The 11,558-nt window shown below is 38.5% G+C and overlaps 1 pseudogene; it reads right to left on the reverse strand.

Annotated features, from left to right (window-relative positions):
- Window positions 1-2,008: 2,008 nt before the first annotated feature.
- On the reverse strand, window positions 2,009-10,792 carry LOC123934611 (annotated as a pseudogene).
- Between the last annotated feature and the right edge of the window lie 766 nt (window positions 10,793-11,558).

Here is an 11,558-nt window from a genome sequence, read left to right on the forward strand (position 1 = left end):
TGAAAATATATTTCCTCACAAAACATATATGAATATTCATAGTAGCATTGTTTGTAAGAGTCAAAAAATAGAAACAACACACATAGATGAATAATAGATAAACATAATGTAGTATACCTATACAATAGAATATTATTAGACCATAAAAATGTACTGATACATGCTACACCATCGATGAACCTTGAAAACATGCTAAATAAAAGAAAGCAGTCATAAATGACCATATATACTTCATTTATATGAAACCTCCCAAACAGGCATATCTAATGAGACAGAAAGCAGATTAGTGGTTGCCTAGGGCTGGAGGCTATAGAGATAGAGGAGATAGTTAAAGAGTATAGAATTTCTTTTTGAGATCATAAACATGTTCTAAAGTTGACTGTAGTGATGGTTACACATGTCTGTGACTATAATAAAAATCATTGACTTGTACACTTTAGAATATGTGTATAATATGTTATATGACTTAGATCTCAACAAAGCTGTTACCCAAAACCCTGAACAACACAAAAACAAACAATAAACAAAGTGAAACAACATGTGGAGTAAAATGTAGACTTGTAAACTCATATATTAAAATAGAAGCCTGAAACTTGATCTAAGTAAGATGAAAAAAATAAATTTTACAAAAGGAGAAAAGAAAAATAATGAAATAGAAAAAATACAGAGATCAAGAAAACCAAAAGATGGTCCTTTAAAAAGACAAAATTTATAGACTTCTGATGAGACTGTGCAGAAATTAAAGAAAAAAATAATCAATACTAGAAATAAACAATGACTATTCACTACAACATATAAGATAAACATTGGTAGCACTGAATGGGTAAGTACAAAAATCTGCAATTGTAGCTAGAGACATCAAAACCTGTTTCTTAACAACTGATAAAACAGCTAAATGAAAATAAACAATATAGAATTCAGTACTATGACCAACCAATAGGATCCAATTCATAGAATATTCCACCCCACAACAGTTGAACACACATTCATTTCAAGTGCCTATAAAATACTTATTAAGATAAACCACATTCTGAGACACCAAACAAACCTTAAATTTTTTAAAATTGTAATCATGTAGTGTATGTTCTTTGACCTTAATGGAATCACACTAAAAAGCCATAACCAAAAGATAACAAGAAGATCTCTAAACACTTGAATATTAAACAGAACACTTTCTAATACTCCATGGGTAAACAAGGAAATCTCAAGGGAAATTTAAAAATACATAGAATTAAATGAAAATACAACATATCAAAATATGTACAATGCAACTAAAGCAGTGTTGAAAGGGAAACTTATAGGTGCTTACCTTAGAAAGGAGGTAAGGTCTCAAATTGATAATGAAAGTTCCTACCTCAAAAAACTAGAAAAAAGAAGAGCAAAGTAAAGCAAAATAAGTAGAAGGAAGAAAATAGTAATGCAGATAGCAGAACTCAATGAAATTGAAAACAAAACAAAAGAGCAAAAAATCAATGAACAAAAAGCTGTTTATTTGAAAGATCAATAAGGTTGGCAAATCTCTAGCAGGAGTTACAAATATAAAGAGAGAAGACCCAATTACCAAAAACAGGAATAAAACTGGATATCACTAGCAGCCATTAATAAGGATAATAAGGTAATACAGGCACACCTCAGAGATACTGTGGATTCCAGACTACCACATTAAGGCAAATATGACAATAAAGCAAATCAAATAAATTTTTGGTTTTCCAGTGTATATAAAAGTCATGTTTACACTATGCTATAGTCTACTAAGTGGGTAATAGCATTATGTCTGGAGACTCCTGGGTGGCTCAGTCAGTTAAGCATCTGCCTTCAGCTCTGGTCATGATCCCACGGTCCTGGGATAGAGTCCAGCATCAGGCTCCTTGCTCAGCAGGGAGCCTACTCCTCCTTCTGCCTGCACCTCCCTCTGCTTGTGCTTGCTCGCTCTCTCTCTCTGACAAATAAATAAATAAGATCTTTTAAAAATAGCATTATGTCTTTAAAAAAATGTACATACCTTAACTTAGAAATACTTTACTGCTAAAAATGCCAACACCTGAGTTTTCAGTGAGTCATGATCTTTTTTGCTTGGTGGAGGGTCTTGCCTCAATGTTGATGGTTGCTGACTCATCAGAGTGGTGGTTGCTGAAGGTTGAGATGGCTGTGGCAATTTCTTAAAATAAGACAATAATAAAGATTGCCACATCAATTGACTCTTCCTTTCACAAATTATTTCTCTGAGGTGTGCAATGGTGTTTGATAGTATTTCACCCATTAGTAGAACTCCTTTCAAAATTGGAGTCAATCTTCTCAAACCCTGACACTAAGTTTACATGGTATTCTAAATCCTTTGTTATCAGTTTAACAAGTGTCACAGCATCTTCACTAGGAGTAGTTTCTATCTCAAGAAACCACTTCCTTTGTTCATCCATCAGAAGCAATTCCTCATCCATTAAATGTCATCCATGGCATTGCAACATTTCAGTCACATCTTTAGGCTCCACTTTTAATTCTGGTTCTCTTGCTGTTTTCACCACATCTGCAGTTACTTGCTCTGCTGAGGTCTTGAGCCCCTTCAACTCATCCATGAGGTCTGGAATCAACATCTTCCAAACTCGTGTTCTTGTTGATATTTTGACCACTCCCCATGAATCACAAATGATCTTAATGACATCTAGAATGGTGAATCCTTTCCAGAAGTTTTTCAATATACTTTGCCCAGAGGAATCACTATTCATGGCAGCTATAGCCTTATGCAATGTATTTCTTAAATAATAAGGTTTGAAAGTCAAAATTACTCTTTGATTCATGGCCTGCAGAATGGATTTTGTGTTAGCATTCATGAAAGCAACATTAATCTTATTGTATATCTCCATCAGAGCTCTTGGGTAACCAGGTGCATTGTCAATAAACAATAATATTTTTAAAGGAATCTTTTTTCAGAGTCTATAGTCTCTCATGGTTCATCTCCCCTTCCAGTTTCCCTCAACTCCCTCTCCTCTCCATCTCCCCATGTCCTCCATATTATGTGTTATGCTCCACAAATAAGTGAGACCATATGATACTTGACTCTCTCTGCTTGACTTATTTCGCTCAGCATAATTTCTTCCAGTCCTGTCCATGTTGCTACAAAAGTTGGGTATTCATCCTTTCTGATGAAGGCATAATACTCCATTGTGTATATGGACCACATCTTCCTTATCCATGTGTCCGTTGAAGGGCATCTTGGTTCTTTCCACAGTTTGGCGACCGTAGACATTGCTGCAATAAACATTGGGGTACAGATGGCCCTTCTTTTCACTACATCTGTATCTTTGGGGTAAATACCCAGCAGTGCAATTGCAGGGTCATAGGGAAGCTCTATTCTTAATTTCTTGAGGAATCTCCACACTGTTCTCCAAAGTGGCTGCACTAACTTGCATTCCCACCAACAGTGTAAGAGGGTTCCCCTTTCTCCACATCCTCTCCAACACGCGTTGTTTCCTGTCTTGCTAATTTTGGCCATTCTAACTGGTGTCAGGTGGTATCTCAATGTGGTTTTAATTTGAATCTCCCTGATGGCTAGTGATGATGAACATTTTTTCATGTGTCTGATAGCCATTTATATGTCTTCGTTGGAGAAGTGGCTGTTCATATCTTCTGCCCATTTTTTGATATGATTATCTGTTTTGTGTGTGTTGAGTTTGAGAAGTTCTTTATAGATCCTGGATATCAACCTTTTGTCTGTACTGTCATTTGCAAATATCTTCTCCCATTCCGTGGGTTGCCTTTTTGTTTTGTTGACTGTTTCCTTTGCTGTGCAGAAGCTTTTGATCTTGATAAAGTCCCAAAAGTTCATTTTTGCTTTTGTTTCCTTGGCCTTTGGAGACATATCTTGAAAGAAGTTGCTGTGGCTGATATCGAAGAGGTTACTGCCTATGTTCTCCTCTAGGATTCTGATAGATTCCTGTCTCACGTTGAGGTCTTTTATCCATTTCGAGTTTATCTTTGTGAACGGTGTAAGAGAATGGTCGAGTTTCATTCTTCTACATATCGCTGTCCAGTTTTCCCAGCACCATTTATTGAAGAGACTGTCTTTTTTCCATTGGATATTTTTTCCTGTTTTGTCGAAGATTATTTGACCATAGAGTTGAGGGTCCATATCTGGGCTCTCCACTCTGTTCCACTGGTCTATGTGTCTGTTTTTATGCCAGTACCATGCTGTCTTGGTGATCACAGCTTTGTAGAAAAGCTTGAAATCGGGTAACGTGATGCTGCCAGTTTTGTTTTTGTTTTTCAACATTTCCTTAGCAATTCGGGGTCTCTTCTGGCTCCATACAAATTTTAGGATTATTTGCTCCAGCTCTTTGAAAAATACTGGTGGAATTTTGATCGGGATGGCATTAAAAGTATAGATTGCTCTAGGCAGTAGAGACATTTTAACAATGTTTATTCTTCCAATCCAAGAGCATGGAACAGTCTTCCATCTTTTTGTGTCTTCTTCAATTTCTTTCATGAGTGTTCTGTAGTTCATCGAGTATAGGTCCTTTACCTCTTTGGTTAGGTTTATTCCCAGGTATCTTATGGTTCTTGGTGCTATAGTAAATGGAATCGATTCTCTAATTTCCATTTCTGTATTTTCATTGTTAGTGTATAAGAAAGCCACTGATTTCTGTACATCGACTTTGTATCCTGCCACGTTACTGAATTGCTGTATGAGTTCTAGTAGTTTGGGGGTGGAGTCTTTGGGGTTTTCCATATAAAGAATCATGTCATCTGCGAAGAGAGAGAGTTTGACTTCTTCCTTGCCAATTTGGATACATTTTATTTCTCTTTGTTGTCTGATTGCTGTTGCTAGAACTTCTAATACTATGTTGAACAAGAGTGGTGAGAGTGGGCATCCTTGTCGTGTTCCTGATCTCAACAGAAAGGCTGCAAGCTTTTTCCCATTGAGGATGATATTTGCTGTGGGTCTTTCATAGATAGATTTTATGAAGTTCAGGAATGTTCCCTCTATCCCTATACTTTGAAGCGTTTTCATCAGGAACAGATGCTGGATTTTGTCAAATGCTTTTTCTGCATCAATTGAGAGGACCATGTGGTTCTTCTCTCTTCTCTTATTGATGTGTTCTATCACACTGATTGATTTGCGAATGTTGAACCAACCTTGCAACCCAGGGATGAATCCCACCTGGTCATGGTGGATAATCTTTTTAATGTGCTGCTGGATCCTGTTTGCTAGTATCTTGTTGAGAATCTTTGCATCCATATTCATCAGTGATATTGGTCTGAAATTCTCCTTTTTGGTAGGGTCTTTGCCTGGTTTGGGGATCAGGGTAATGCTGGCTTCATAAAAAGAGTCTGGAAGTTTTCCTTCTGCTTCAATTTTTTGGAACAGCTTCAGGAGAATTGGTGTTATTTCTTCTTTGAAAGTTTGGTAGAATTCCCCAGGGAATCCGTCAGGTCTTGGGCTCTTGTTTTTTGGGAGGTTTTTGATCACTGCTTCAATCTCGTTACTAGATATCGGTCTATTCAGGTTGTCAATTTCTTCCTGGTTCAATTTTGGGAGTTTGTAGCTTTCCAGGAATGCATCCATTTCATCTAGGTTGCTTAGCTTATTGGCATATAACTGTTGGTAATAATTTCTGATGATTGTTTCTATTTCCTTGGTGTTAGTTGTGATCTCTCCCTTTTCATACATACTTTTATTAATTTGGGCTTTCTCTCTTTTCTTTTGGATTAGTGTGGCCAATGGTTTATCGATCTTATTGATTCTTTCAAAAAACCAGCTTCTAGTTTCATTGATACGTTCTATTGTATCTCTTGTTTCTACCTCATTGATCTCTGCTCTAATCTTGATTATTTCCCTTCTTGCATGTGGAGTTGGTTTGATTTGTTGTTGATTCTCCAGTTCTTTAAGGTGTAGAGACAGCTGGTGTATTCTGGATTTTTCAATGTTTTTGAGGGAGGCTTGGATGGCTATGTATTTCCCCTTAGAACCGCCTTTGCTGTATCCCATAGGTTTTGGACCGAAGTGTCTTCATTCTCATTGGTTTCCATGAATTGCTTAAGTTCATCTTTGATCTCCTGGTTGATCCAAGCATTCTTAAGCAAGGTGGTCTTTAGCTTCCAGGTGTTTGAGTTCCTTCTGAACTTTTCCTTGTGATTGAGTTCCAGTTTCAAAGCATTGTGATCGGAGAATATGCAGGGAATAATGTCAGTCTTTTGGTATTGGTTGAGTCCTGCTTTGTGACCCAAGATGTGGTCTATTCTGGAGAAGGTTCCATGTGCACTTGAGAAGAATGAGTATTCTTTTGTTTTAGGGTGGAATGTTCTGTATATGTCTATGAGGTCCATCTGGCCCAATGTTTCATTCAATGCTCTTATTTCTTTATTAATTTTCTGCTTCGATGATCTGTCTATTTCTGAGAGAGGCATATTAAGATCTCCTACTATTATTGTATTCATATCAATATGACTCTTTATCTTGATTAATAGTTTTCTTATGTAATTGGGTGCTCCCATATTGGGGGCATAGATATTCACAATTGTTAGATCATCTTGGCGGATAGTCCCTTTAAGAATTATGTAGTGTCCTTCTGTATCTCTGACTACAGTCTTTAGTTTAAAATCTAATTTATCTGATATGAGAATCGCTACCCTGACCTTCTTTTGAGGCCCATTGGCATGAAAGGTGTTTCTCCATCCCTTCACTTTCAGTCTGGGTGTATCCTTAGGTTCAAAATGGGTCTCTTGTAGACAACATATGGATGGGTCCTGTCGTTTTATCCAATCTGCAACCCTGTGTCGTTTTATGGGCGCATTTAGGCCATTCACATTGAGAGTGATTATTGAGAGATAGGTTTTTATTGACATCGTGTTGCCTTTGAAGTCTTTCTGTCTGTAGATTGTTTCTATATTTCTGTTCAATGATATTCTTAGGATTTTTTCTCTTTTATAGGACCCCCCCCCTTAATATTTCCTGCAGTGTCAGCTTGGTGGTTGCATAGTCTTTTAAGCCTTGACGGTCTTGGAAACTATCTCTCCATCCATTTTAAATGTCAGTCTTGCTGGATAGAGTATTCTTGGTTGCATGTTCTTCTCATTTAGTACTCTGAATATATTTTGCCAGCCCTTCCTGGCTTGCCAGGTCTCTGTGGAAAGGTCTGATGTTACTCTAATGGGTTTTCCTCTGTATGTAAGGAGCTTCTTTGTCCTCGCTACTTTTAAGAGGGTCTTTCTTGAAACATAATTCCTCATTCTAACTATAAGGTGTCATGAGGACTTTCGAGAATCTAAAATCTTGGGAGGAGATCTTTCTGCCTCTAGTGCATGAACGTTGTTTCCATTCGTGAGATTGGGAAAATTTTCATAGACAACTTCTTCCACTATATCTTCTAGACTTCTTTCTTTTTCCTCCCCTCCAGAGATTCCAATAATTCTGACGTTGGAACGTTTCATGGCATCGTTTATTTCCCTGATTCTGTTTTCATGGCTTCTGAGCTGTTTGTTCCAGGCTTCCTCCTGATCCTTTCTCTCTATCTGTTTGTCCTCCAGATCACTAATTCTATTTTCTGTCTCAGTTACCCTAGCTTTTAGAGAATTTAGATTAGATTGGAACTCATTGAGAGCATTTTGAACATCATCCCTGGTGGCTTTCAGTTCTGCCCTAACATTGTGAACATCATCCCTGGTGGCTTTCAGTTCTGCCCTAATCAATTCTGTTTGGTCATCCATGGCTTTCTCCAACCTAGGTATTGCCTGGATAATTGTTAGTCTGAATTCCTTTTCTGACATATTGTCTATGTCGATAGCCATTAGCTCTGTTGCAGAAGGCCCATCCTCTGTATTTTTCTTCTGTTGGGTATTCCTCCTCCTAGTCATTTTGGTAAGAGATGACTGAACAGATGCAGCTGGACTTATCAATTGTGGTGCTGTCAATGTGCACCCTGGAACGCTTCTGTGCAATCAGGATTCACCACCCAAATGAGAGAAAAAAGAAAAGAAAAAGAAATAGAGAAGAAGAAAGAAAAAAAGGGGAAAGAAAAAAGGGGAAAAAAAGGGAGAGAGAGAGAGATAGGAAAAAAAGGGAAGATAAAAGAGAAGGCTCAGCCCAAATGGGCCACAAGGTAAGATTTGTGAAGTATACAAACAAAAACAGACAAACAAAAAGAGTGATAAAAGTATATGACAAGAGAAAAAAATATGTATATATAAGCAAAAAAAAGGGAAGAACCTCATCAGAAAGAACCCCAAGTATAAGATTTATATATTATCAGGACAAACAGAAGGAAAAATTGGGAGAGTGGTTATAAATTCTCAGTGTGGGTGAGGAAGTTTATTTTGATTCTTCCTGAAGATATCTTGATGTTTTTGTTAAGGGACTCAACTTTCCTAAGTTACAGGGGGATTAGAAACTGGTTTGCCTATAGGGGAAGCATTGATTGGGGAAAGGGGATTACCTTGAAGTTTAACTCTATATGTATAGTAGAAAATAAAAATTAAAAAAGAATAAACTAGACTAAACTAAGTTAAAATTAAAAAAGAATTAAAAAATAGAAAAGCAAAAGAAAAACACGGGTGTATGTATCAAAATTTCAGGTTAGAAGGTTATTAAAGAATTTGATGTACTGGACATCTCAGTGTGGTGGTAAATAGGTTAAAAAATTATCTGTATGTATAAAAAAAAGAACCAGAATATTGGTAAAGAGTTAAAAATAAAAGTTGTATTTATGAAGTAGTGGTGGTTGTTCTCTTGTAGTCTTTTTTTTTTTTTTTCTTCCTTCCTGGTTGGTTTTCTGGGGGAGGGGCCTGCCACATGGGTTTTCAGACAATGATGTTCCCTGAGTTAGGTCCTCCCACTCCCCTCAAGGGGGTGAGCTCTGAGGAAACTGTTTTTTTCAGCCTTTTGTTCTCCGGGAGTTTTTATGTTCTTTCATCTGCTTTCTCTCGCCTTGACAGCTTTTGATGGTTTTTGGAGGTTTAGAGGAGAGCAAACTGCACCCCGACCTCCCTCTCAGAGAGAAGCCTCAGAATGTTTTGCAAAAGCTGCTGGCAGAGTCGGTTCTGAGTCACTGTCCCTGGGGATGCAGGAGCTCCTCGTTGTACCCAAAACCAGGGCAGCGGCGGCTGTCTAGGCAGCTCCAGACCGCCAGAGAGGTTCTGAGCAGAGATCGCACACTGAGATTTTCCCGCTGTCCCAGGCTGGGAATGTCTGGTTTTTCCGGATGCCAGAGCTCCAGGCTAGCGCCTATGAGCACCTATCTCAAGGGAGGGTGTGGAACGCGCGCGTTTCAGGATTGCCGTTTGGCCAGGCTCCCAGCCCCTCACGGGAGACAGACCCCACTCATTCCCGGGCGCGCTGGCGTTCATGCACACTGGCGGCTCAGGGACGGAGAGCCGATTTCTCCACCGCACTCTCTCTGGCTCAGCGCCAGGGGAGGCTGTCCTGGGTCCAGGGACTTAGGTCCCTGACCCTAACAGCCCAGGTTCCCACTATTACCCCCCCGCGATCCTTTGCTTTGTTTTTTGAGTGCTTTCAACCAGACTCCAAGTTAATGCTGGTCCCCAGACGCAGAGCACTCTCGTGTTGGGATATTACTTTCCAACCAGTCACCTCTGGTGGCTCCCTCCCCCTTTTGTTTATCTTCCGATATCAGTCCGATGCTCCCAGTCTGCTTTACCTGCCACTGGCGTCTTCTGCTCCTGTAGAGATCCAGACTTGTATAATTCTGATCTCAGGCTGATTTCATGGGTGGTCGGAGTTCTTTGGTAGGTAATCAGCTCACTTTAGGGTACAGGTTGAAATGGTGACTCCCCCCCTCGAGAAGAGGTAAATATTGATGATGAACTAACTATTCCATGATGTGTGAAGGGGGGGGGAAGAAAAACAAGGCGTAGAACTTCCCCCGGCCTGTAAAGGGAAAAAAAAAAAAACTTAAAACAAAAAAAAGAAAAAAAAAGGAATCTTTTTTTCTGAGTAGGTCCCTAAAGTGAGCTTAAAATATTCAGGAAACCATGCTGTAAACAGATGTGCTGTCATCCAGGCTTTGTTGTTCCATTTATAGAACACATGCACAGTAGATTTAGCATCATTCTTAAGGGCCATAAGATTTTTGGAATGATTAATGAACACTGGCTTCAACTTAAAGTCACCAACTGCCATTAGCTCCTAATAAGAGAGTCAGCCTGCCCTTTGAAGCTCTGAAGCCAAGCATTGATTCCTCTTCTGTAACTTTGATAGTCCTAGATGACACCTTCTTCCAATGTAAGGCTATTTCATTGACATTGAAAACCTGTTGTTTAGTGTAGCCACTTTCACTATCTTAGATAGATATTCTGTACTCCTTACTGTAGCTTCTACATCAGCACCTGCTGCTTCACCTTGTATTTTATATTATGGAGATGGCTTCTTTCCTTAAATCTCATGAACCAACCTCTGCTAGCTTCAAACTCTTCTTCTGCAGCTTCCTCACCTCTCTTAGCTTTCATGGAATTGAAGAGAGCTAAGGCCTTGCTCTGAATTAGGTGTTGGCTTGACAGAATGTCATGGCTAATTTGATCTTCTATCCAAATCACTAATACTTTCTCCAGATCAGCAGGAAGCCTGTTTCACTTTCTTATCATTTGTGTGTTCACTGGAGGAGCACTTTTAATTTCCTTCAAGAACATTTCCTTTGCATTCACAACTTGGCTATTTGGCACAAGAGATCAGCTTTTGGTTTACCTCAGGTTTCAACATGCCTTCCTCACTAAGCTGAATTATTTCTAACTTTCCATTTGAAGGAGACATGTAACTCACCCTTTCACTTGAACATCTAGAAGCCATTATAGTGTTATTAACTGGCTTGATTTCATTATCATTGTGTTTCAAAGAATAGGGATGCCTGAGGAGAGAGAAAGATATGGGGAATGGCTGGTTGGTGGAGCAGTCAGAACACACACATTTATTTATTAAATTTGTCATATTATACGTGTGTGATTCATGGCATCCCAGAACAATTACAACAGTAACATCACAGATCATTGATCATAGATCACCATAGCAAGTATAATAATAATGAAAAAGTTTGAAATATTGTAAGAATTATCAAAATGTGACACAGAAACATGAACTGAGCAAATGCTGCCAATAAACTTGCTCAACACAGGATTGCCACAAGCCTTCAATTTGTAAGAACACAGTATCTGTGAAGCACAATAAAATTTGAAACACGATAAAACAAGGTATGCCTGTATTACAACTTTATGCACATAAATTCAAAAATTTAGATGAAATGGACCAATTTCTCAAAAGCCACAAATTATCTAAACTCAACCAATACAAAATAGATCATCTGAACGGTCCTGTAATAATTCTAAAAAATTGAATTTTTAATTTTAACCCCTCCGCCCCAGAGAAGTATCTTGGCTCAAATGTTCTCACTGAAGAATTCTACCAAACATTTAAAGAATTAATACCAGGGAGAAGGTGCACGGGGGAATGGGGATTAAGGAGTGCACTTGTGATGAGCACTGGGTGTTGTATGGAAGTGTTGAATCACTATATTGTACACCTGAAGGAAATATTACACTGTATGTTAACCAACTGGAAT

Source organism: Meles meles, chromosome X (assembly GCF_922984935.1).
Source record: "Meles meles chromosome X, mMelMel3.1 paternal haplotype, whole genome shotgun sequence".
Taxonomy (NCBI): Eukaryota; Metazoa; Chordata; class Mammalia; order Carnivora; family Mustelidae; genus Meles; species Meles meles.